Source organism: Mycteria americana, chromosome Z (assembly GCF_035582795.1).
Source record: "Mycteria americana isolate JAX WOST 10 ecotype Jacksonville Zoo and Gardens chromosome Z, USCA_MyAme_1.0, whole genome shotgun sequence".
NCBI lineage: Eukaryota > Metazoa > Chordata > Aves > Ciconiiformes > Ciconiidae > Mycteria > Mycteria americana.
The window spans coordinates 10,985,116-11,010,488 of record NC_134396.1 but is presented as its reverse complement, the minus strand read 5'-3'; positions in this window follow the sequence as shown (position 1 = coordinate 11,010,488).

Here is a 25,373-nt window from a genome sequence, read left to right as displayed (position 1 = left end):
GGTTTGGAAGTCACAGGCTCTGCCTAAGACAGAACAAGAGGAATGTTGTCAAATTATTAAAAATGTCAAATGAGATGCGGTGTTGAGTATCACTGGCACTAGAGTAGAAGCTAAGGTTAACATTATTGTGTAGGTAAGATGAGTAAGGAGGAATACAAGAGAGCTGAGTGCCAAAGAATCGACATGTAATAATTCTCTTCCTTTTCTCACTAACTTTCTCTTTAAAACCAAGTTCTCTAGCTTCACGTGGCAACAATGAGAACAATCCTGTTCTGAGAACTCATCCTTTCATTGTCTGTACTGAAGCATTCCTAACTATTCTATAAGTGCTTTAGGCAGATGCTTTTCTAAAGAAACGTATTTCTAAATTTCTTTGCATCAATATTTTTAGTTCATTGTACATAATTGGTTACAATGTTAAACACATAATGTAAATCCATAGAAAAGAGTTTGAGACTGACTCAATAAAAAGGATCAGAATGATGAAAGGAGACACAATCAAATCATGCTTTATAGGGAAAAAAAAGGGTTTGAAAAGATTTGGGGTTTTGCTTCTGAAAGATTTTGAAAGCTAGTAGCTGAACTATCGAAACAGCACAAACCTCAAAATTTAAATGAGGACATATTCTGGTCACAGCTCGAATTCTGGGTGTTTTTAATGCTATTCACATAAATTAAAATAGCATCCCTTCAGAATGTCAAAACTCTATGAAAGTGAAACTGACATTCTTTGAATGCTTCTGTTTGATACTGTGCAGGCTACCTCCCTGCTCAGGGAGGCGAGTCAGGAATGGAAGCTAGACAGAAAGTACATGAGGGCACAATTAGTGCAGTGTATATGGGAAGGAAAGACAAAGAAAGAAAAAAAAGAAAAAAAAAGAGTAGCAAGAGAAGCCAGGGGTTATTCTTTCTGATTACTCCCTCCTTTGCTATGTCTCTGCCTTGTTTAGACTCCCATGAGGAGATATGCCAGCCTTGAGCTTTCACATAAATGCTGCAGAGGGCCTGTCTTTTTACATAGATGATACTTTGCTCCAGCTTATTGAACCATAGTCCTTGTCTGACTGACGGTGAAATAGCGAAGGACTGACAAGACTTAGCAGGATAAGAGTCCTGCTGCAGCAGTTCTGATGTTATTTGTGTTAAGGTCACTCTTAGAAACCTCTATTCTTCTTCCCATCAGGTACACTGATGCTGAATGCAGAGAAGTATCTCTTAAACCAGCCACCCCTTTTGCTTTTTGTCCTTTGGAACCACCTTTATTAAAAGGTGCCGCAGAAGAGGGAAAAACTAGAGGGTTAAATTAATTCATAGTGGAATTCTGAGATTCACAGAGTCATGCCCATAATTAATTTGATGTCTGGTTTGCATATCGAGTATTCATCAATACATACACAGAGTAGGAGTCACAAAGATAATCTTTCTGTAAAAAACTGTAAAAAAACCATGCTACCAGTGAAGCATTCCATTAATATCTAGCAGAGACCTTGAAATAATTTTCTCATTATTTTCAACTGTTGTAATCCATTCATACACCCTCTTCCAAGTGGTCTGTGATATCTGAAAAAGCTAAATGCATCTTTTAAATATCTGTTGTTCCTGATAACAATAACCAGAGCTATCAATATTTTGAAACTGATACAGTTAGCTTCCTATTAAGGATCAGCCTCTCACACCTTCAAATCAAATACAGAATGTGATTATTATCATGATCTTACATTACAGGCAGAAATTGTTCATAACAGCTTTTATAATCAGGATATATCCAGTAGATTTTTGATGTCTAGTTGAAAGAAAAGGAAACCAGCTGTTCCAGAACTGACATTGCAGAATCAGTGCAGACTATAGTTATATTTATTTATACACTATACACTTATACACATATTTATTAAGAAAAATCTAAGAAATATATATTTTTATTGCTGATTTCCATCTCAGACTTCCATGCACAAGTACCAGAACAACATGGAAAATCTATTTCTGTGACAATTACTGTCAGGAATAAGGCTGGTCTTTACTTCCCTGTTGCTCATTTTCATTGGTTGGATTTATTATATTTAAGAGCTTGATCTTTCATTTTGATGGTTTACAATAGCATGTCAAGAAATTTTAATTAGTACCAGAATTTCAGCAAGGCTCTTATGTGAAAACTAAGGGTTATATACACCTGCAATAACCATGAAAAGCTTTAACATTCCGCTTTCTTTTAGCTGCAAAAAGAGGTGTCTGAGAGGTACAAAATATCACGATCACTTTTCTGTTTCACTTGTGTCTCACCTGGGGTGGTGAAAGGGGGATAGTTATGCTCTTTCACTGTGCAAAGCAGGAACGTGACTTCTGAGAATGTTCTGGGAGGGCTCCAAGTTTCCTCCCTCATGCCTGGCACTTGGTCTTGTCCCCACTTCAGCCTTTTTCTCTTTTTTTTCCCCCAGTGCAGGATCTCACCCTCTCTTTCCTAACAGTTTTATTTCAAAGCAGTCAGTGGGAATTTTCTCAAGGCATGTATTAGCCTTGGCTGGCACCTCGCCAGCAAATAACCCACTCTCGCCTTGGGACGTTGTATTGTTGCTGCTTTTATTATTCACATTATTATAGCACTTCACTGTGCTAGGTGTTTACAAGCTTGTTAAAAAAACCCAAATCCAAAGGTACTGCTTCTCCTTATATCATTCCCCTATGCCCAGCTGCTCTACTTTCCTTAGTGCCTCAAATGCTCACATGCAGGACCTGCAGAGACATCTGACGTGAGACCACAAGAAAATATAGGAGTATTGTGAGTCTTCCTCTGAAGGTGCAAGTGCTGTTCAGAAAGACCGAGTTAAAAAGGGGTTTGAAGCAAACCCAGAAATTTCTTCCTCGTCTACCTTATGATGCACAGCATAAGCTAACAATTTATTTTCACTTACTTCCTGAATGTTGTCTCTGGGATTTTTTCTCTGTTACTCTTTTTGATGCAAATATAGTAGGAATTAAAGACAGGACTTTCTTGAATAATTTGCCATTTCAGTTTCATCAGCGTTTTTTGGCACTGCATTAATTTCTAACACGTGGCCGTAATGTTTAACTTCAAATGGATCTGATAATATGTGTAAAGGGAGAAAACATTTGCAGACAGATAGGCTTGAAACAAGCCCCAGATAAACACATCCTGAAAACATGCTTTGGATCCTGTTCCAAACGTTGTATTTGGTAGCTTGCCTCACTGTGCCATCCCACACGTCCTGCTTTTCCCACTCCGGTGACATAAAGACAGGAGAAAGCTGCCAGGACAAGGACATACTTCTGTAATTTGTAGGGCAGGTCAGGCCATGGCAGCAAAATTGCTGTGAAGGTTGCTCCTCAATGTAGGCACGAGTCAGCCAAATATTTAGGCACATGCTTAATATTACAGGTGTCCTTAAACTTAACCTCATTCACTAAAGCACTTACAGACTGACTGACAGTGGAACACGTGTTTATCTTCCTTTGACATGAAGCATGACTACAGTTGGGCTATGGTCTCCTTCGTACGTGGCTGGAATTTTTAGGAGAGAAGCAGCTGAAAAAAAGTCCAGGCCACATTCACTGGCCTGAACTACACTCTGATTCTGAAATCCCATAAATTTATGTTGCTCCTATAAATGTGTATAGACATGCTGAAAAAGTCATTTAAAATGACAAATTATTTTGAGAAAACTAAGATCATATTATCTGACAGAGTGAGAAAAATTTGTAGAGTAATCCTACTTCCAAAAATGCATTGGCTAGATGATAGGAATAACTGTCCATATTGGATGATCTGAGTCTGCTGGTAAGTGGAAGGACTTTTAAACAAATCTTTTCTCTTTCTAGGTGGTTTTCATGCTATACTCAGCTATTCATAAGGTGATTGAACCACATGTATGTACATTACTACTGTTAAAGTTTAAGAAATAGAACTAATTAATCATGATTCTTTCCTCAATTTCCTTTTAATTTGTCTGGCATTTTTTGAGCATCCTGTGCCTTATGAATGTCAAACACCTATGACACTGTTAACGGGTAAACTGAATGTAGTGATATGATGCTATAAATGTACTGCTATCCAAAATCAAATGAACTCTTTGTTTTGAAACCTCCCTGCCACACAACCCTTTTATTTGTCTTGGAATAAAATCATATTATTTTATTTCTGTCATAAATTCTTAGTAATGCTATTATGGCCTGACTGTATGCTCGCAAGCCAAGCAGAGATAAAGTGCATCAGGACCCCGAGCCATTACTGTATGCACTCCTTCAGCACACAGCCCTGTCCAGAGAGCTTGTTGTTTTGTGGGACTGAGCTTCCGCTGATAAAGACCTAATACCCCTAACACTGCAGAATTCCTTCTTTATGCTTTGGCTCATGTGGGTCGGGGTGCCAATGCTCCAAGAAGGAGATCTGTTAGGTCTTAGTATGGTCAGAAAATGACACTTTTACCTATTACTTTGGCATGGTGCAGTAACAGTCCTGCTGTACTGACTGCGGTTTAGCATTACTTGAGGAAACTGGTTTTGCTTTGCGAAAGTTGCTCAGCCTTGCAGTTCTAAAAGAAGCTCTTCCTATACCTTTGCTTTTAACATAAATAAACAGGAATAAAGCAAAATTCCTTTAAACCCAAAATAAGGCAGTTCTGTAATGCTACCAAGGTTCTTTGAAGACTGTTCTAGTATCATCTCTTCACATTGAACCAAAGACACAGCTGTGAGACACACAGCTTTGGTAACGGCAAGTTCTGTGGCTGAGTGCTAGATTGAGGTGTACAGGGGGGTTCCCAGAGCCAGGGAGACCTGAGGAATAGCAGAGAGCCCTGCCAGGAGCCAGCTGCTCTCACGAGAGAGGCTGACGCAGCTTGGGCATTATCAGGAGCGACCGCTGGAGATTTAAACGACATTAGGGAGTGACCAGGCGCGCTGCGACCAGAGCACGCAAACAGGGACTGGGAGGCCGCACAGAGAGGGCACCGCAGTTTGCACAGCAGTTCGCGCACAAGGGCGCGTGAGAAGGGCCGCGCACCCTGCTTGTCGGCCCACAGCCCGGGGAAGTGCTCTAAGTCTCTGCCAGGGTGGTGGCCACTCGCCTCAGAGTTAAAGCCAGTGTTTCTACAGAGAAAGCCCCTGAGATGTCTGATGCTTCCACCCAGATGGAACTGGTAAGGAAGGAGACTTCGGTACAGACAGTAGGTTACAATGAGAGCCCAGACCCTTCTCCTGCAGAAAAGGCAAGTACCTGCAAAAGATGTGCACAGGTTGACGATCTGTTGCATTAGGTGGCTGAGTTGCAGGAAACAGTTAAAAGGCTGCACAGTATTGGAGGAACCGAGACGGAGATAGATAAGTGGTTTCAGAACTATGTTCCTATGGAGGACACCACAGAGAATGAGGCACCTTGGACCCTGGTGACGCACAAAAGCAGGACTCTGCTTCAGTCCCCACCCTCCAGCATTACAACCAAAAACCGATATGAAGATTTGACAGCTGTGGACACCCATGAGCAAGGTCTGCAAGGAGAAACTGTAGCAGCAGCACAGAGTGGACACTGCAAAAAGAAACGACTAGTGCTCATAGTGGGTGACTGTTAAAGGGCACTGAGGCACTCATCTGCCAGCCTGACAGGGAGTCATGAGAGGTATGCTGCCTTCCAGGAGCTAAGGTTCGAGATGTTGCCGAGAGTGGGCCACAACTTGTCAAGAACACGGACTATTATCCATTGTTACTCTTTCATGTGGGCATGAATGACACCGCAAGCTGGAACCTGGGCAGAATCAAGGAAGACTACAAAGCCCTGGGGGTGCGAGCGAAAAGTATTGGTGCCCAAGCTAGCTTTTCTCCTATTTTACCAGTTAGAAGAAAGGGTACAGCCAGAAATAGACATATAATGCAAATCACTTTCTAGCTTCATGTCTGGTGCTGTCATGAGGGTTTTGGCTTTTATGACAACGGGACATTCTTCCATGACTATAGCCTGTTATAGACACGGATGAGATCCACCCGTCTAGAAGAGGCAAGGGAATCTTTGGCAGGAGGCTGGCCAACTTGATGAGGTGAGCTTTAAACTGTAGGACTTGGGGAGCGGGGTCCAAAGCGGCTCACGCCATTGCAACCAACTGGGGAATAAGCCAGGCCAACCAGAGCAGCAACAAATGTTTCTTATCTGCCTCCCACAATGAGAAATGGAAGACCAACCACCTCAAGTGTATCTATACCCATGCAAACAGCCTGGGGAAAAAACAGGAGGAACTGGAGCTCCATACCCACTCAGGAAGTTATGATATCATAGGAATAACTGAAACATGGTGGGAAAACTCACATGACTGCAGGATCATGATGGATGGCTACAGGCTGTTTTGTAAAGACAGGCAGGGAAGAAGAGGAAGAGGAGTCGCACTCTGTGTTAAGGAGAACCTTGAATGTACAGAAATCAACTACAGCAATTGTGGAAGCCCTATTGAATGCCTCTGGGTCAAGATCAGAGGGGTCATCTCCAAGGGGTATCTTACAGTAGGCATCTGCTATCAACCTCCAAACCAAGACGATAAGGCCAACAAAGCCATATTTGGGTGTCTTGAGCAAGCTTTGGGTGAACAGAACCTGGTTCTTATGGGTGACTTCAACTACCCAGACGTTTGTTGGAAGAAGAGCACAGCAGCTCACATGTCACCCATCAAGTTCCTGCAATGCGTAGAGGACTGCTTCCTCACACAAAGTTAGATGTGCCAACCAGGAATGAGGCACTGCTGGACTTGCTACTCACAAACCAAGAAAACCTGCCTTGTAATATCTTGATTAGTGATAGCTTTGGCCGCAATGATCACAATATTGTGGCGTCTGGGATCCTGCCGAGCACACTGAAGGTTAGTACTAAGACAAAGTTTTTCAATTTTAGAAAAGCAAACTTCAGCTCACTCAGAGCTCAATTTGGAGGGGTTCCGTGGAAAGCTTCCATAGAGGATAAAGGAGATAGTGAGTGCTGGGAGTTTTTAAAGAATGCTCTCCTGGAAACACAAAAACAGTTCATCCGCTTCAAAGGTAAGGGAAGTAAGCAGAGCAAGAGACCCCCTTGGCTTAACTGCGAGCTTCTGAGTCTGCTCAAAACCAAAAGAGAAGTGTACCAGAGGTGGAAAAGCAGATGAATACCTGTTGAGAACAAGGGCATTGCCAGGGTGTGCAGAGCTGCAGCTAGAAAAACAAAAACTCAGCTTGAATTGAAATTGGCCAGAGATGTCAAAAAATACAAGAAAGGGCTCTTCAGGTACATAAAATACAAGCAGAAACAGAAGGAAAATATCGGCCCACTGTTAAACAGGAGAGGTGAATTTGTCACCAACAATGCTGAAAAAGCAGAAGTTCTCAACACTTTCTTCACCTCTGTCATTACCAGCACTGTTGGGCCCCAGGCCTTGGGAACAAAAATCCAGTTTGATGCAAACACAGACCCACCGTCAGTGAAGGAAGAGTTGGTATGTGAACTACTACAGGAGTTTGACCCCTACAAATCGATGAGCCCTGACAGTATCCACCCAAGGGTGTTAAGAGAGCTGGCTGACGTCTTTGCGAGGCCCTCTCCATAATCTTTGAGAAGTCATGGAGATCAGGGGACAGCCCAGAAGACTGGAAGAAGGCTAATGTCACCCCCATCTACAAGAAGGGCTTAAAGGAAGATCCAGGAAATTATAGACCCATCAGTCTTACTTCAGTCCCTAGGAAAGTTATGAAACTAATCCTCCTGGGGGCTATCACAAGTCAAATGAAGCACATGATTGGGAAAAGCTAGCATGGATTCACCAAGGGTAATTCATGCTTGACAAACCTGATCACCTTCTACGACAAAGTAACCTGCTTAGTTGATGTGGGGCGAGCAGTGGACACTGTCTACCTGGATTTCTCCAAGGCTTTCAATACGGTTTCCCACAGCCTCCTCCTAGAGAAACTGATGCATTACGGTCTAGACAAGTGGTCAGTGCGGTGGGTGGGGAACTGGCTGACAGGCTGCACCCAGAGAGTGGTGGTAAATAGCTCCTTTTCAAACTGGCAGCTTGCCACAAGTGGGGTCCCCCAGGGCCGATACTGGGCCCAACACTGTTTAATATCTTCATAAGTGATCTGGATGATGGAATCAGGTGTACCCTGATGAAGGTTGCCTATGATACCAAACTGAGTGGAGAAGTGGAGACTTCGGAAGGGATAGCCACCCTGCAGGAAGACCCGAATATGCTGGAACGGTGGGCTAACAAGAACCTTATGAAGTTCAACAAAACCAAAGGTAGGTCTTTCCCAGGTCTCGCACCTGGGAAAACATAATCCAGGAGCGCAGCACAGGCTGGAATCTATCCAGCTGGGGATCAGTTCTGTGGAAAGAGACCTGGGGGTCCTGGTGGACAACAAGCTCAATATGAGTGAACAGTGTGCTGCTGCGGCAAAGAAAACCAACAGTGTGCTGGGCTGCATCAACAAGGGCATCACCAGCAGAGATAAAGAAGTCATTATCCCACTCTACTCAGCGCTTGTCAGGCCACATCTGGAAAACTGTGTTCAGTTTTGGTCCCCACTATACAAAAAGGATGTGGACAAGCTGGAAAGGGTCCAGAGAAGGGCCACAAATATGATCAAAAGACTGGGAAGCCTGCCTTATGAGGAAAGGCTGAGAGAACTGGGTTTGCTCAGCCTTGAGAAAAGAAGGCTTAGGGGACACCTTATCACCATGTTCCAGTATTTGAAGTGTGGCTACAAAGAAGATGGAGACTCCCTTTTTACAAGGAGTCACATGGAAAAGACAAGGGGTAATGGGTACAAAGTTACTCTTGGGGAGATTCTAACTGGGCACAAGAGGAAGATTTTTCATGAGAACAATCAGCCACTGGAATAATCTCCCCAGGGAAGTGGTGGATTCCCTAACATTGGACACTCAAGATTCGGCTGGACAGGGTGCTGGGCTATCTTGCCTAGACCATGCTTTTGCCAGGAAAGGTTGGACTGGATGATCCTTGAGGTCCCTTCCAACCTGGTATTCTATGATGCTATGATTCTATGAAAGAAATTCTAAAAAGGGAGTAATCAGGTAGAGAGCATGTTTTCAATTTCTGTTCATACCTTTAGAAAAGCATATCAAATTATTGGAGATACCTTTGTATGTAAAAATATAAACTACAAATTTTATACATTTTTATAGAAAGACTATATATATATATATAGCCTAAAAAGTTATAGCTGATTCCTTTGTTGGATTGTTTTTCTTTCCAGAATCTTTCCAGATTAACTGGGCAAAATCTGAATGCTAAATCAGAATAAAATATTGAATATAATTTGAAAACACAGCTTTTTTTTCCACTCATATTTATGATCAGACAAGTACTGATTTCCCTCTTCTAGTCTGTTCAAAAGGTACTGCTTATTAAAAAGAAAAGAAACCATTCAGAAAGCATGAAAACTTGTACTTGGTCTCTTGCTTCTCCTTGATATATTTAACTTGCTGTATAGATTTAGATTTTTTTTTTCAAACTTTCCTCGAGTTTTTAACTTCCTGCCTGGCAACTGCTGGCTCCTGAAGTGCTGAGCACAGCACTTGCTGAGAACCAATAACAAGTCAAAGACTTGATGTCAGGCTCTCTTAGACTTATTTAATCACTATGAGTGGAAAGGAAGACAGATTTTGATTAAGACCAGCTAAACCGATCAATAAAGTCCTTGAACTTGCATAAGTCACTACTGGCTACTCTCAATAACAGTGATAGCCTGTACTTAGGAAGAAATATCCTTACATTAGTACCTTTACATACGAGACATACATGTGGACAACCACGAAATACATATGTATGCTCCTGTAAGAGGGTGCATTATAATTCTTAACATTGTACTGTTGTTGCTGTTGGAAGGTATAACTCTAGCTAATTTCTTTTTCATTTAATCTGTGGGAAAGTTGAATTCTAAAATGACACTTAGATAGCTATATATATATCCATAAATGGAGACTAAATGTATAGTGAGCAGCGTGACAACTTTGCAATGTGTAATTTTCACTAATTTCAATCTTGATATACTAGTCCAAGTTCAAAAAGGGGAGAAGGTCAGGGTGGAGGTGCACTACTTCAGGATCCTCTAGATCCGTTGGATATGAGACTTAAACAAACAAGAAATTACTTTCATTGATTAAATGTAGATTGAATTAGTAGGAAAAAATGACAGGCCCTGCTAAGGTTGTGTCCCCTAGTCATTGTTTAACTCAGCGTGACAGATTCAATCTGCTCAGCCCAAAGGAAGGCCAAAGATGTCACGGACTCTGCACAATGCTAGAGCCGTAGAAGAGCAAAATCGAAAAGTTGCACTTTATCAACTCACAGCCTGGAGCCACTGTTCTCATTCGGGTTGTGTTAGCAGAACAATGAGCTACAGCAGGCACAAGGCCGCTCCGCATAATAATTATAGGTATCCCACAGGCAAAGCTCTTGTTGCTTTTAAAACTTGACAGAATGTGTCTTGTAGGCATGACCTAGCAGATGGGGGACTTTTTTCTTTCATCTTTTCCAAAAAGCCACCTAGGAGAAACGTATAAAGAATCCTGATAAGGGATATATTTTCTCCTAAGGGGTAGGTTGATTACTATAAGCTGCTCTTCTTTCTCGTTCACCTTAAAAATAATTGCTGGTTACCTTAGTGGAAAGAAGTAAAATATAACAACAGAAACAGGGATAGACCTTTTGCTCTATCCTGCTAATTTGTGTCACCTACTGCACTGCCTTATGTATTAATGGTAGAAAAAAATGAAGCAGAAAATTAAGTCTGAAAGGCGTTTTTGTCCTGCTGTCACTTTGTACAACATTTAGTTCAGTTGACATGACACTGTGACTTTTGTTACATAAAACTGTCACATTGTCCCCTTCTGGTTAGCCAGAGTTGCCGGCCAAATCAATAATGTCTGTCAAAACTGTCAAATAATGAAGACAGTCTAAAAATATCTGTTATAATAGATAATATTTTTAATGACTGTTAAAAAAAACAACAAAATTATGTCACTAACTATATGAGCAAAGAAATGAGATAAACTTAACTATCAGCCCAGACAAACTGAACGAAGATGTTCATAGAGATATTGTCATTACTGGACGTTTTAATTATTTCATAACCATTTTTGATGGTTTGACATGCTACTAGCCTTTGAAGACAGTTTGACTCCTGAGGTACACCTAAAACATGTTAGCATATGTATTTAGTGTATTTTGTTAGTGTTGTTAGGTACTATTGCTTTGTTTTGCTTCGGTTTTTCCAGGCAAAACATAAAACACAGGAAGCCTTAAAGAATACAGAAGGAAGCCAATGAAAAAATAGGGAGACAGATTGTCTTTTCCACTTTTCCACTGTTTTGCTTGGACAATGGTGTACTTTTTTGTTTATAGTTTCCTCCTAGAAGCTCTAGTAAACACATAATTTCTCTAGAATGTGGAAGAAAGGATTAGTGCCCCAAACGGACATGGTTTGTCCAAAAGATGGCCTGTGAGACTGTGCTTACTGGCGGGATATTGCACGAAGACACACGGCTAAAATTGGCTACTGTTCTCCCAAAGAGTCAGAACAATAAATATCAGTGCTATCCATGTATCTTTCCAAACACTGTCCTTTTGTTTAGCGAATATTTTTAAGAGAGTTATTTGGACTTCAGTCTTACAAAACTATGGGTTCTGCAGTTATTTCACATTATTTCTGGAAGGCCCAGCAGGAAATGCAGGACTGGTGTAAATGTTCTTAATTATGTCCTGTTTTGTAGAGAGAAAAGGAAACCATGGATTTGCAAGTTTTACGTAATTTTTTTACCTGGACAAAGAGACATGTTCTTCTGAATTTTATGCCTTCTATGTCTTCACAAATGTGATTTCAGCCCCATCCAACCAACTAACCAGTTTTACCTAGTCAGGCAAACTCATGTATGCTTTTTATAGGTACTTTGATCACATACCAGTTGAAGGGGAAAGGAAAGATTAGGAAAAAACAGCAGCCACCAGATCCAAGAACCAATAATTCTTTCAAGCAAATTGAAACCTTTTTATAGGTTGTCCTGTGTCTATAGATGCCAACAATATGGAAATTGGATTTTGCTCTCTTTCAGCTTAGAAAACTTCACTCTGTAGATTTTGATCTTCATATGTTTCTCTTGCTTGAGATGAAAATACAGAAATACTACCAGGATGAAGACCATAAAAAACTTAAAGAAACTGAATTTTTGGTAGAAAAATTATATTGCAGGCTTTCTCTCTTTTTGTGACAATTAATTATACCTAAGTATTGTACATGGAAAAATATACTGTAATAACAGATATATAGACTTAATATCCTGGGGACTTCAGATATATCCAAGTGATTTGAACAGACTTTCCTGTTTACTCTCCTACTCCCAAGAAAATAAAATTTTAAATAATAAGAATGTGGGGTTGATAGCCTCCCAATTTTCTATGTATTTTAAAAATATAACCTCTGACCACAGAGGTTTAAAAGAAATAACAGGATTTGCTAGCCAGGAACATATGCTTCCAAATATTTTGCTTTGTGCGGGTTTTATTTTGAGCTCTAGTTTGTTTTTTTCTGATCCCAGACACCTGTATGTTCTCCAGTAACCTGGTCTAGTGTTTAACCAGTCTCATGGAGGAACGTTTAAGGAGAAATTCCATTGTTGCTCCTCATTCTTCCAGCCTGTTGGGGTTCCTCTGAGCAGCAATCCTGCCATCCTCGGTACCAAAAACTCCCCTCAGTTTGGTGCTATTTACAAATGTGCTGAGGATGCCTTTGCTCCCATGATCCCAGTTGAAGATAAAGATGTTAAAAAGTATTGGCCCCCTCAGCCCCTAAGTAATACAACTTTTAGGCAATTTCCAGGTAGTATTTGAACTGTTTGCCACAACCCTTAGTGCCTGACAGTCAAGCTGGTTTTTAGCCACATTGCACTCCACCATCCAATTCATATCTCCTCTGTTAGGCTAACAGGATACAATGGGATATTGTGCTAAAGGCCCCACTAAGACAAGATTCACCTTCTGCCCTAGTCCACAAAGCCAATCATTTCAGCATTAGAAGGCAACCAGTTTCATTAAACATATTTTTGCCCTTCGGTGAATCTGTGCTGGCTGTTCTCAGAAACCTTCACTTTCACTTGAATGTCAATGAAATTTCAAGTCAATGTGAGGGAAAAGTATTTTGCTGTGAAGGTGGTTAATCACTGTAATGGACTCTAAGAGCGGTGGTGAAAACTCCATCTTTGGTAATATTCAAAACTCAACTAAATGTGGCCATGGGCAAACCTGATTCAACTGGCCCTGCTCTGTATTTCCCTAGATCCTCTTCCCTTCCTTTTTGAAGATCTGCTTCTCTGGCCTTGTATAATTTCACCTTATTTGCATAGGCCCTGTTTGATCCTCCACTCCTGTGGCAAGTACATCTTTCTCCATGCTTCCCCACTAGGCATGAAGACTGGGAGGCTGGGAAGCAGACCCTGGTGTCAAGGACTGAGGCTTAGTACTTCAGCCTTCATTTTCTCCTCATGACCAGCCTGCAGCAGATGCCCGGCGCAATATCCCTTGGCTCTGATCCCAGCCCACAGGATTGTCCATTCTGTAGCACAGTTCCAAGTCTTTAAGCTCTGATTTGAACTTCACCTCCAGGTTTCTTCCCATGCCTGCCTCCCCCACGCTCTAGCTCACATCCATCATTGCAGCACTCCTTACATAAGCTATTCCTGAGGCTTGCAAACCTATCATCATGAGTGTTGTGCTACATGCTGGTATTACAGCTCATTCATGAGTAACAATGGCCAAGGGAGATGCTAGTCAAGAAACTATTGCTTATTCAGGTGATAAATCCGTACTAACAAATAAGAAATAATGTCTGTAACATGATTTTTTTTTAATTATTGTTTTGGACAAGGAGTATCTAAGAAGATGGCATTTTAATGGAAATGGAAATGGCTATATTCTTACCAAAGACATAGTAAATTAACTCTATCAATAGCTATGTATTTAAAAATTGCCTTTATAGTTTATTTTATAATACTTTTCTGAAAGAAATTCCTTTTTGCCTGTTCAAAATAATTCTTTCAGTTAGATACATAATATAAACTGAAGACTGCTAGTCTTACGATCGCTAGCCCTTTTTCTTGTGGGGGACTTCAACCTGCCGGATGTCTGCTGGAAATACAACACAGCAGAGAGGAAACAGTCCAGGAGGTTCCTGGAGCGTGTGGCAGATCACTTCCTGACACAGCTGGTGAGGGAGCCAATGAGGGAAGGTGCCCCGCTGGACCTCTTATTCACCAACAGAGAAGGACTTGTGAGCCATGTGATGGTTGGAGGCTGTCTTGGGCAGAGTGATCACGAAATGATAGAGTTTTTGATACGTGGAGAAGTGGCAAGGGGGGTCAGCAAAACTGCCACCTTGGGCTTCCGGAGGGCGGACTTCGGCCTGTTTAGGAGACTGGTCAAGAGAGTCCCCTGGGAGGCAGCCCTAATGGGCACAGGAGTGCAGGAAGGCTGGACATTCTTTAAGGAGGAAGTCCTAAAGGCACAAGAGCGGGCTGTCCCCAGGTGCCGAAAGACGAGCCGGCGGGGAAGAAGACCGGCCTGGCTGACTAGAGAGCTTTGGCTGGAACTCAGGAAAAAGAGGAGAGTCTACGACCTCTGGAAGAAGGGGCGGGCAACTCAGGAGGACTACAAAGGTGTAGCAAGGCTGTGCAGGGAGAAAATTAGAAGGGCCAAAGCTGAGCTAGAGCTCAGTCTGGCTGCTGCTGTAAAAGACAACAAAAAACACTTCTTCAAATACATTAGCAGCAAAAGGAGAGCTAAGGAGAATCTCCAGCCCCTAGTAGACGGTGGGGGGAACACAGTGACCAAGGATGAGGAAAAGGCTGAGGTACTTAATACCTTCTTTGCCTCAGTCTTTAATAGCAGGGCCAATTGTTCTCTGGGTACCCAGCCCCCGGAGTTGGAAGATAGGGACGGGGACCAGAATGGAGCCCCCATAATCCAGGGGGAAATGGTGAGTGACCTGCTGCACCACTTAGACACTCACAAGTCTATGGGGCCTGATGAGATCCACCCGAGAGTACTGAAGGAACTGGCAGATGTGCTCACCAAGCCCCTTTCCATCATTTACCAGCAGTCCTGGCTAACTGGGGAGGTCCCTGCTGACTGGAGATTAGCAAATGTGATGCCCATCTTCAAGAAGGGCCAGAAGGACCTGGGCAACTACAGGCCTGTCAGCCTGACCTCGGTACCAGGAAAGCTGATGGAGCAGATCATCCTGAGTGCCATCACACGGCATGTAGAGAATAACCAAGGGATCAAGCCCAGCCAGCATGGGTTCAGGAAAGGCAGGTCCTGCTTGACCAACCTGATCTCCTTCTACGACAAGGTGACCCGCCTAGTGGATGAGGGAAAGGCTGTGGATGTTGTCTACGTAGACTTCAGTAAAGCCTTTGACACGGTTTCCCACAGCATTCTCCTGGAGAAACTGGCTGCTCATGGCTTGCACGGGTGTACTCTTCTCTGGGTAAAGAACTGGCTGGATGGCCGGGCCCAAAGAGTGGTGGTGAATGGAGTTTACTCCAGTTGGCAGCCGGTCACAAGTGCTGTTCCCCAGGGGTCTGTGCTGGGGCCAGTTCTGTTTAATATCTTTATCAATGGTCTGGACGAGGGGATTGAGTGCACCCTCAGTAAGTTTGCAGATGACACCAAGTTGTGCGGGAGTGTTGATCTGCTTGAGGGTAAGAAGGCTCTGCAGAGGGACCTGGACAGGATGGATCGATGGGCTGAGGTCAATTGTGTGAGGTTTAACAAGGCCAAGTGCAAGGTCCTGCACTTGGGTCAACAACCCCATCCAACGCTACAGGCTTGGGTAAGAGTGGCTGGAAAGCTGCCTGGAGGAAAAGGACCTGGAGGTGGTGGTTGACAGCCGCCTGAATATGAGCCAGCAGTGTGCCCAGGTGGCCAAGAAGGCCAATGGCATCCTGGCTTGTATCAGAAATAGTGTGGCCAGCAGGACTAGGGAAGTGATCGTGCCCCTGTACTTGGCACTGGTGAGGCCGCACCTCGAATGCTGTGTTCAGTTTTGGGCACCTCACTACAAGAGAGACGTTGAGGTGCTGGAGCGTGTCCAGAGAAGGGCAACGAAGCTGGTGAAGGGTCTGGAGCACAAGTCTGATGAGGAGCGGCTGAGGGAACTGGGGTTGTTTAGCCTGGAGAAAAGGAGGCTGAGGGGAGACCTTATTGCTCTCTACAGCTACCTGAAAGGAGGTTGTAGCGAGGTGGGGGTCGGTCTCTTCTCCCAGGTAACAAGTGATAGGACAAGAGGAAATGGCCTCAAGTTGCGCCAGGGGAGGTTTAGACTGGATATGAGGAAATTTTACTTCACTGAAAGGGTTATCAAGCATTGGACCAGGCTGCCCAGGGAAGTGGTTGAGTCACCATCCCTGGAGGTATTTAAAAGACATTTGGATGAGGTGCTTAGGGACATGGTATAGTGGTGGTCTTGGCAGTGTTAGGTTTACGGTTGGACTCGATGATCTTAAAGGTCTTTTCCAACCTATACGATTCTGTGATTCTGTGACTGGAACAGGAACCTGTTGTGGACTTCAATGTAAGCAAAACCCATTCATATATATTGACAGCTTTCTAAAAGATGAATCAGAAATAAACTGATTATGAATATTGTTCTTACTACTTATTTTGTGTACAGTTGGTTGTGGTTTTGTGAACAAGCTGTCTTCTACAAATGAAAAAAAAACAAAAGTAAAACTTAACTTTTGTGATGAGCAAGCTGTAGAGTTCAATGTCTTGAATGGTGATCCTTTATGACATTAATTAAATGCAATGGGTTACCAACTGAACCCTAGATGGACAAACCACATGTTGCTTTTATGATTTAAATGTTTTTCCTACTTCTTTCTGTATTCTTAAACCCAGAACTCTAGGAGCTCCTTTCACCATGTTTCAGTGCTATGCATATGGTTTTTTTTTAATTTTTGTACACTCAAAATTGAGAAATATGCAAATACCTTTGGTTTTTACCAAGTAAAAGTAGAATAGTAGTTTAAATTTTAAGTATTTCTTTAGTTCTGAGGGTGTTTACCCAATCATTTCATTGAAAATCCAGCTTTAATAAATTCCTTGATTTAATTAATGAACTGTAAGAATCCTCAATATAGAGTAAATTAATTGGAATAAGTTTCAGTCTGACTTATAATTTATGTTTGTAAACTCATAAAATAGAATAAAGTGTTGAAGTCATTGTATTTTGTGTTCTGTTTAAGGTCTTTAATATACTGTGGTAAATGGCCTGTATACTTCACAAAAATAATTTATTAGACTTTTTTAAAATACTGATTTTGTTCATAATTTCTCAAGGTTTAAGGCAACATAAAGTCACAGATTTAATTCTTGTGAACTAATTTTTGCTATTTTCCTGCACAATAGGACAAAAAAGTCCTATGAGAAGGAAACTACACATGACAAGGTTTTCTCTCACCTGATTTGATCTAGGATTTAATTGTGTGGTGTTACAGCATATTTGCAAACACATTCTAACTAATGTAGCTGTAAAAAGCAATAATATATTTTAGGATGTAACATGGAGGATTAAAATTTTGAAAGGTTAGTATGCTACTGATACAACTTGTTCAGGAAAATGGAGATTATTCTCTTCTAGATGAGACAATCTGTAACATTCTCTGTTAGTACCTCAGAATACTAACCAGGGAAGTGACTCAATTTTTTTGTCTCAATTTTTTTTATTTTAGCTTTGCAAAAAAACCTGCATATGTTATCAAGTCGGTTTTCCACAGTGTTTAAAAAAAATAAACTTCTGTATTCTCATAAAATATAATTTTTCTGGATCATTTTGTATAGAGACTGATCTTTATGAAAATAGGCAGAAATTTTGTCTCACAAATTTTTCTGGATCATTTTGTATAGAGACTGATCTTTATGAAAATAGGCAGAAATTTTGTCTCACAAATTTCCTAATGTTTGTACATGTTTTTCGGAGGACCATTCTCTACAGTTCTTACATCCAGGTCTCTGACATTCTTCCCTGTCACTATTTTTCTTTCAGTGCAGCTTCAAAATTGAGGACTAACACCATTTCCAGGAAAAATTAATTTTACCCTCATAAGAAAAAATCTGGGGGGATTGTCTGCAGAGTTTGTGTGTGGTGGAGTTAAGTACTTATTTTTTCTTCATTTTTTTAAAGCTCTTTCAGAGGTTTTTTTCTTTAGTGACCCCAGGAGAAAAAGCCATTTTCTTAGTTTTCTTAGATTTGGGATCATTTTCTACCTCTTTTTCTTTTCAACTACAGGATGAGTCAATTGATTCCCTTTCACCCTCTGAAAGTGTAACTGACTGGAATGACTCTTCGTTTATAATAGCTGAATTTCAGCCAAGAAGAAATGAGTAAATCTTCGATTCTGATTAGTGTACTGGTGATAATTCCTCTTGTGGTAAGAGCTGTCTTAACTTAGAGTCTTCATTCAGTCCTATTCATTGATGATTGCATTAAAATTTTCAATAATATAGGGTACTTTGATTCTTTGACCACTTATGCTGCCTTTAAAAGACATCAACAGTCACCCAGGAAGCTTTCACATTGAAAACACACATTTGTATTGATTAGATACTTTCTTACGGCCCTTGTAAGGAAATCTAAATAAGTTATGTGGCCAAAAGGTCCATGACTTCTGCACAAGGTACTAATGAAGAGTTGGATTGTCTCTAGGACTGACACAGCTACTGTCAGGAGTGGGAAGGAATTGATGTTTCCCACTTGCCTGTCCTTTAAGAGCACTGGCTCTGGACACCAGTGAAGAATGAATCAAAGACTTAATGAACAATATTCTTCTCCCATCAGCAGATGGATGGGGAACATGTGAATGGCTCTACAGAGCCAGCAGGGCTCTCCAGGAGAAATTCAAGGAGTGATCTACAACCTCCAAAAGGGTTTAAACAGTCTTGTCTTTCCTGCATATCTGCCAGATCTGAAAGTGGGGGGGGGGGGGAGGCAGAAGGGACACAGAAGAACAAAAAAAAAGCTCTAAAGACTGAATTATGATAGTCCTTATCCCTTCTTTTCTTCTCAAAAAACATCATAACTGGACATGGGAAAATTATTGATGATTTTTTATTTATTAGATGAACTACAGCCTCTTAAGTTCACATTTAGTTCCTCAATAGATCATTTAGTGATTATTATAGCTTAAAACTGCTATTTTTAAGTCTTAGAGTTTGTATGGGTAAGTAGTAACAGGAACTGCTAAAGACTACTCCTAAGGTCTAAGACAAGGCCTAATATCCTTAAAGAAACCAGTGTACATCTGTTTAATCCATTGTTTGAATATTCTGTACAATTAATAATACACTAAATCTTACTGACATTTAACTTCCAGCAAATGGTCAATACAATGAAAATATTCCAAGTAAGAACCTGTTTACTAGCAATACAGGATTGAAATTTTCTGAATTTGAACTTCCATTGAGAGTTTAGTTTTTGGTAAAAATGGATGCAATTTTTTCACAAAAAAAAAAAAGACATAGTATTTCTTTAGCAGATTTTATTGAATGACCTTTATATTGAAAAGGAAGAGTTCTAGACTTCTGCACATGATTATATTTCTCATTCCCTACCTTCTAACATGTGAGAAAGTCACCTTCAGAGACTGCTATCTTGTTTGTTACCATTCAAGTATCATTCAGGTACAGTGTCCCTCTTAATATTGTTTTTAATTTTGTTTTGCTCTAACTATGTCACCTTGATACTATTATTCATCACAGTAGATCCTAAAAAATGGTAAATCTTTATCCCTATACAGATTAGCAGCTAGTCATGCCTTAAAAAGCTTGGCAAAGTAGGAACAAGTTCAACTAAAAGAAAATTAATGAGCAGAATCAAGTGTGAGGAATGTGGCAAATGTCATAGAAATCACCTCAGCTTGGGGAAGAGTGGACAGTTTTGAATAATAGAAATAAACTAAATGGCATAAAATGGATATCAGGAAAACAACCACTCAAGGAAAGTGGTGTAGGTATCTAGGGAGTAAAAGGGATGAGTGTAGAGGGAGGCTGGGATGCCAAGAATATTAATCTTTTTCTTTATTAAAAATTGTGGTGTTCTTGGTGCTTCTGAGTATTTCACATTGGTGGCAGAGATGAAAGGAAGCATTTTTTTAAAATGTTTGATCTGTTCTTCAGCTTCAGTAATCTCCCTGACCTCCGCGGTGCTGAAGCTCTGGAGCTGTCAGGTTCATTCCGAGTGAGGAGGCAGTTCAAAACATCGAGTCGCAGCCCGTGTCAAATGTTGAGCACCAGCAAAAAGCCATTTATGAACCAGTTCAGGCTCAATAATTATGCAGACATTATTTGGCATATAATTATGAGTAACAAACATATCCAAGAAATTGCAATTAATTCATAGATTTGCACAATTTACAAACAGAACAAAAAGCAAAACTTCTCAGACACTTTTTTCATTTTGAACTATACAATGTGCTCAATTTACAATCTATACAAATACAGTCTACCTGAAACAAAATTATTAGTCGATCCTCAAATACCTCTTTCTCATATTTTCTTTTTCTTCTTTGGAAGCATTGTTTATCTGTAACATGGCAACATTTTGTTTCAGAGCTTTCTGTTATGTAGTAATTTAAGACTGGAACTGAGGAGGGAATGGTCACTTTATTCCATGGGTTTGGGTGGAGAAATCTACTATTTTTGTACATAAGGCAAATTATTCAATTAAGATAACATCTAGAAGCACAGTGGGGATTTTTTGTTTGCTGTGTTTTTTTTTAATAGACCAGCTGTTTTTCCATTATAGTCTTCTTTTCACAAACAGCCTTAGATATTCAACATGTAATCCTATTGGGATAATGATTCATCAGTGTACTGCTTCTACAAAAGAGGAGATGAAACAAGACAGTTTTGCAGTAACGTTGTTTCAGACACAGTTATAAATTCTTGCCCAACATAGCATGCCATACTGTTTAAAGGAACATTACCTTTTAAAACAAATTTTTTTTCAAGCATATTTACTTCTTATTAATGAAACATACCTCCTTTTCCAAAATTAGAATGACAGTTGTCTTTCTCCTTATTCTGTCTTTAGTAAAAAGGTGAGTCAAAATACTGGAACCATTTGCTATTGCTTATGTACTCAGGGGAAGCTACAGACTTTATTGTAGAGTTGTTTCTGAAATATTGTTTGCATGGCTACATAGTTTGTGAATTTGGTCCTCTCAAGCTTTCCTGTGGATTTTAGAGAGAAAATATTTTTCCAAAAGATGTCCTTTATTTAAAGGGGAGGTATTTTTAGAGCCAAAAGTGGAATGTCCTTTTCCAAACCATGTGGCGGTTAGATTTAATGAAGTTTTAGCTGGAGACCAAACATGGAGATCAAAACTGCATCTCAGGAAACTCCTGTCTACATGTATCATATCGCCAGAGGCCATAGAACATACAAGGTATCTTTATTGATACAAGGGAAAGGTCCCTACCTCTCAGCAGGTTGGCACCTACCTCCAGTTTGTGCCACACAGTGAACCAGAATTGGCATTTCTCTCTCTTTTCCCAGGGAACACCAAGCAGTTTCAGAGTATGGCTACTATGCATTCACTTCCAAGGCAGCTGCTGCTTAGAGACTGTGTGGGCACCAGTTGACTTGTGGGAGCTGGTGACTGACTTTGCATCGCTGTTTTTTCCCTCTCCCTTTTCCCTTCACTTATTAAACTGTGTTTATCTTGACACATGAGTTTTTTCATTTTCGCTTTTCCTTTTCTCTCCCTTGTCCCCCTGTGGAGGGGTACTGAGCGAGTGAACGGCTGTGTGGCTGTTTAGCTGCTGGCCAGGGTCAACCCACAACACTGCCCTAGCACAACAGTTGGCCCCAAAAAGCAAGCCCATCCAGCTGCCTGGCATGCACCATGTGGATTTTAGATCAAGGGACATCAAGGTGGTTCAGACCTCAGCCAGAGCAAACTGAACCCCATGGTATTACCATGTTCTGTCCTGCAGAGTTTAGAGAAAGAGCAGTAAATTTGCTTAAATGTGTACCTATATCAAAGTTACGTATAACTTTAAGTTGTACAAATATGGAGTCCTTTGTGTAACAGTCAGATAGGACTGTTACTTCCCTGCTTCATTGTCTGGTCAAGATGTCTTCATTGATACGCTTTTGACATTTTGTTTACTGACTTCAGATGGCTTTGTGCAGGTGCTAACGCGAACCAGGCATATCTATATTTTCCACCTTATTCAAAAGCTAGGCCTTGCCTTAAGTCCCATAACACCTACCTGAATGTTTGGAATTTGGCTTGCTTAGTTGTTCATTATACTGTAATTGTCTTTTCCCCTTATGTTTGTAACTTCTCTACATCTGCTGTACATTGTAAAGAAAAAATCTTCTAATTCCAGTTCTATCCTGCTCATTAGTATGTTGGAGATTGGTCAGCCTCTGTAGAAGTATCTCCCTCCATGAGATTAGCAAGCCCTCAAACTTTGAAGCTCTGACCTGCTATACTGATCCACGCCCAATCTATACATTATGGTGCTTCTTTAGTAACTGAAAATTCCTACACTATCATTTTTATGCTTATTTAATCCGTTTGATGACAATGTAAAGAAGAAAACATAGCCTATACAGAGGAGGAATTATAAACGCCAGAAGACGTTACGAAGAGAATAACCTTTTTCAGATTAGAACTTAATTTTTTCCATCATAAGTAGAAATATGATAAACCTTTTATTTACCTCCTCTCTAGTTATTAATACAGATTTTGTAATTTGTGTCTCTAGAGCAGTGAACAGATGTCGCTTGAATCTAGTTTAAGCTTGTTTAACTAATTTCTGCCAATCGGGAGGGCCCATTTCCTTCAGCTATGATGAGCGGTAATGATAAGAAGGTACCTTTCTAATTGACTGTGACATACAGACGTCCTAATACTTTTATCTCTTTCGGCTCAGAGATTTTTTCAAGACACATTTCTCCTGAGTCTTGTGCAGCACAGAAAGAACAATGAATGCACTTAGTTATTTGTCTTATTAACTATTTACAGTGTGACTGAAGAATAACTCTATTTTTTCTGAAATGAAGACTTTTTGCTTCTACACTTACCTTTCCAATTTAAGCTGTGCAAAAACTCTGGGACAGAAGTGGGTGTATGAGTAAGCAGTCTTCCATCACCTAGTGGTTATGGCATTCACGTAAACACAGAAGTCTCCTGGGACAAATTTCTGCTCCCACTACCATTTATGGGTTTTGTGGGTGGTTGTTTTTCCTCAGTGGCTATGTCACTTAAAATACACAAGAGAGCCTGAGGGCAGGGATCAGTGGCAAGGTCTTTCTCTTCCCATACCAAAACCCTCCAGTCTAAAGAGTAACACTCACTAGAGTCTACTTTCTGGCCTTCTAAATCCTGAAGGTTTGTAAGCAGAGCTATAAATACAAGAAGACAGGCAGGGAACAACTTTCCAACCACACCAGCTATTATTTGGTGCTTGGGTTTCAGCCTTAGCAAATGGAAGATATAGGTAAACCCTGCTCAGATATGGTCTCCTACAAGCCGAACAGGTGCTTCAACCACTGTCTACGTATGCTACTATGTAAAAGAAGTATTCTTTTTCTCATTATGCTCTAAAAGCAATCTGTGGTCATACCTGCCTGCTGTAGAGACCCCGGACGTATATGCAAGGTGCATTTGCAGAACACTGACAGGTGGAGCCCTTCCGTCGCTTGCTGTGGAAGAGTGCCCGCAGTTTTACTCCAGATAAACTTTATGTCACAGGAAAGCTGCTAAGCTGCTCGGTCCTACTGAACGTTTAGTGCTGGAAGGAGAAACAGAACTTCAAATGTAGGGCATCAACCGAATTTAGGCTTGCAGGATCAAGTAATAGCTGAGTGGAGGGCTTTTCAAAAGTGATTTTTGGACACATGCACTCAAGTCCTTTCTTACATCTCATCCTTGCTGTGTGTGAAATACATGATTGAATCATCATGGAATACATCCTTAATTTGAAAAATTTTGTTGGCTCACTGTTTTCTCAGCTGTAAAACGGACAATGACTTAGAGACCTTGAGTTTTTTACAAAGTTTTAAAGGCACATGAAACTCATTGTTTTGAGTATGATCCTCTGATAATCCCAACCTTTTCTAATAATATTTGACATTTGAAAAGTCATGCAATTGAGTCTGCAAGAAAGCAAATCTTAATTGGGCATGTTCCTTGTAAACACATATTTTTCTTGTGTATGTTGCTAAGTTAACTATTTTTGTGTGCTTTTAGTTGCCTTTTACAACCTTCTTGTTTGCTAATGAACCTCTCTTTATAGTAGTTCCCACCCCCAACATTTGTTTTGGTCCACTTTCAAAATTGTATCTGCAAGCTTGTGTGTATTGTTTGACTCTCTTTCCTAGTATGCTACCTGTACTATGCTACTCTTTTTTAATTTCATACATTAAAAATAAAAGGCTATTTTGAGCTACAACTTTAGTTATAAATAATGAAACACCTACAGTACCAATTTTTAGGCCTCTCTATTTGTTGTGTGCATTATTCCTTTTCAGAATGGATATAGTACTCTTATCTGTATTATTGCATCCATGCAGTGATGGATTTTATTACTTCCTCCTGTAGAATTGAGCCATTATGAGCATCCTGATCTTAAAAGGAGCTCAATACTCAGAGCTCCCAAGGGAACCAACAGGAAATGCTCAGCATCTCTGAGAACCAGCCCCTCCAATGTAAATTGTCATATCTGCAAGAACTTAATGGCACTATAAGAATTAATTCCAGTTTTCATATCTGTTCCTTTATTTATTTCCTTAACTACAAAATTTTGCTTATCTGCAATCCTTTAAGGCTGTTTCTGTATAAAAATAACTCACCAAACTGAATGTACTTTGGATGTTTTAGGTCATTTGTTTTGTTTGTCCAAATGCTCTACCCTGATGTTTTGGATTTTTGCTGGTTCATCATTATTCACATAATCTTGTACACAGTGCTGTCTTGAGCTAGGTTGCACGTTTCTTATGCAGCTTTAACTATCTTGATCTTAATGCTATTCTAGTCTGGCTCACTTTCCTAGAACCTTAATATTACCTTAGTTAAGGAAGAGTGTTTATAACACATGCACACACAAGTAAGAAAAATTACTAACTGATTTAACAAATTAACCATATATTCCTTTTATCCAGTTCCGTACTACTCTATAATATAAGGAAAAAAATAAATCTTTGAAAAACCCGGTTATATTGGATCACTTGTACCATCTCTCAATTTCTAGACAGACGTGCATTTCGGGAAATCAGGTGTTTGCCACACAGTCTAGGCATTCGTTTGTGTGCCTTTTATATATATT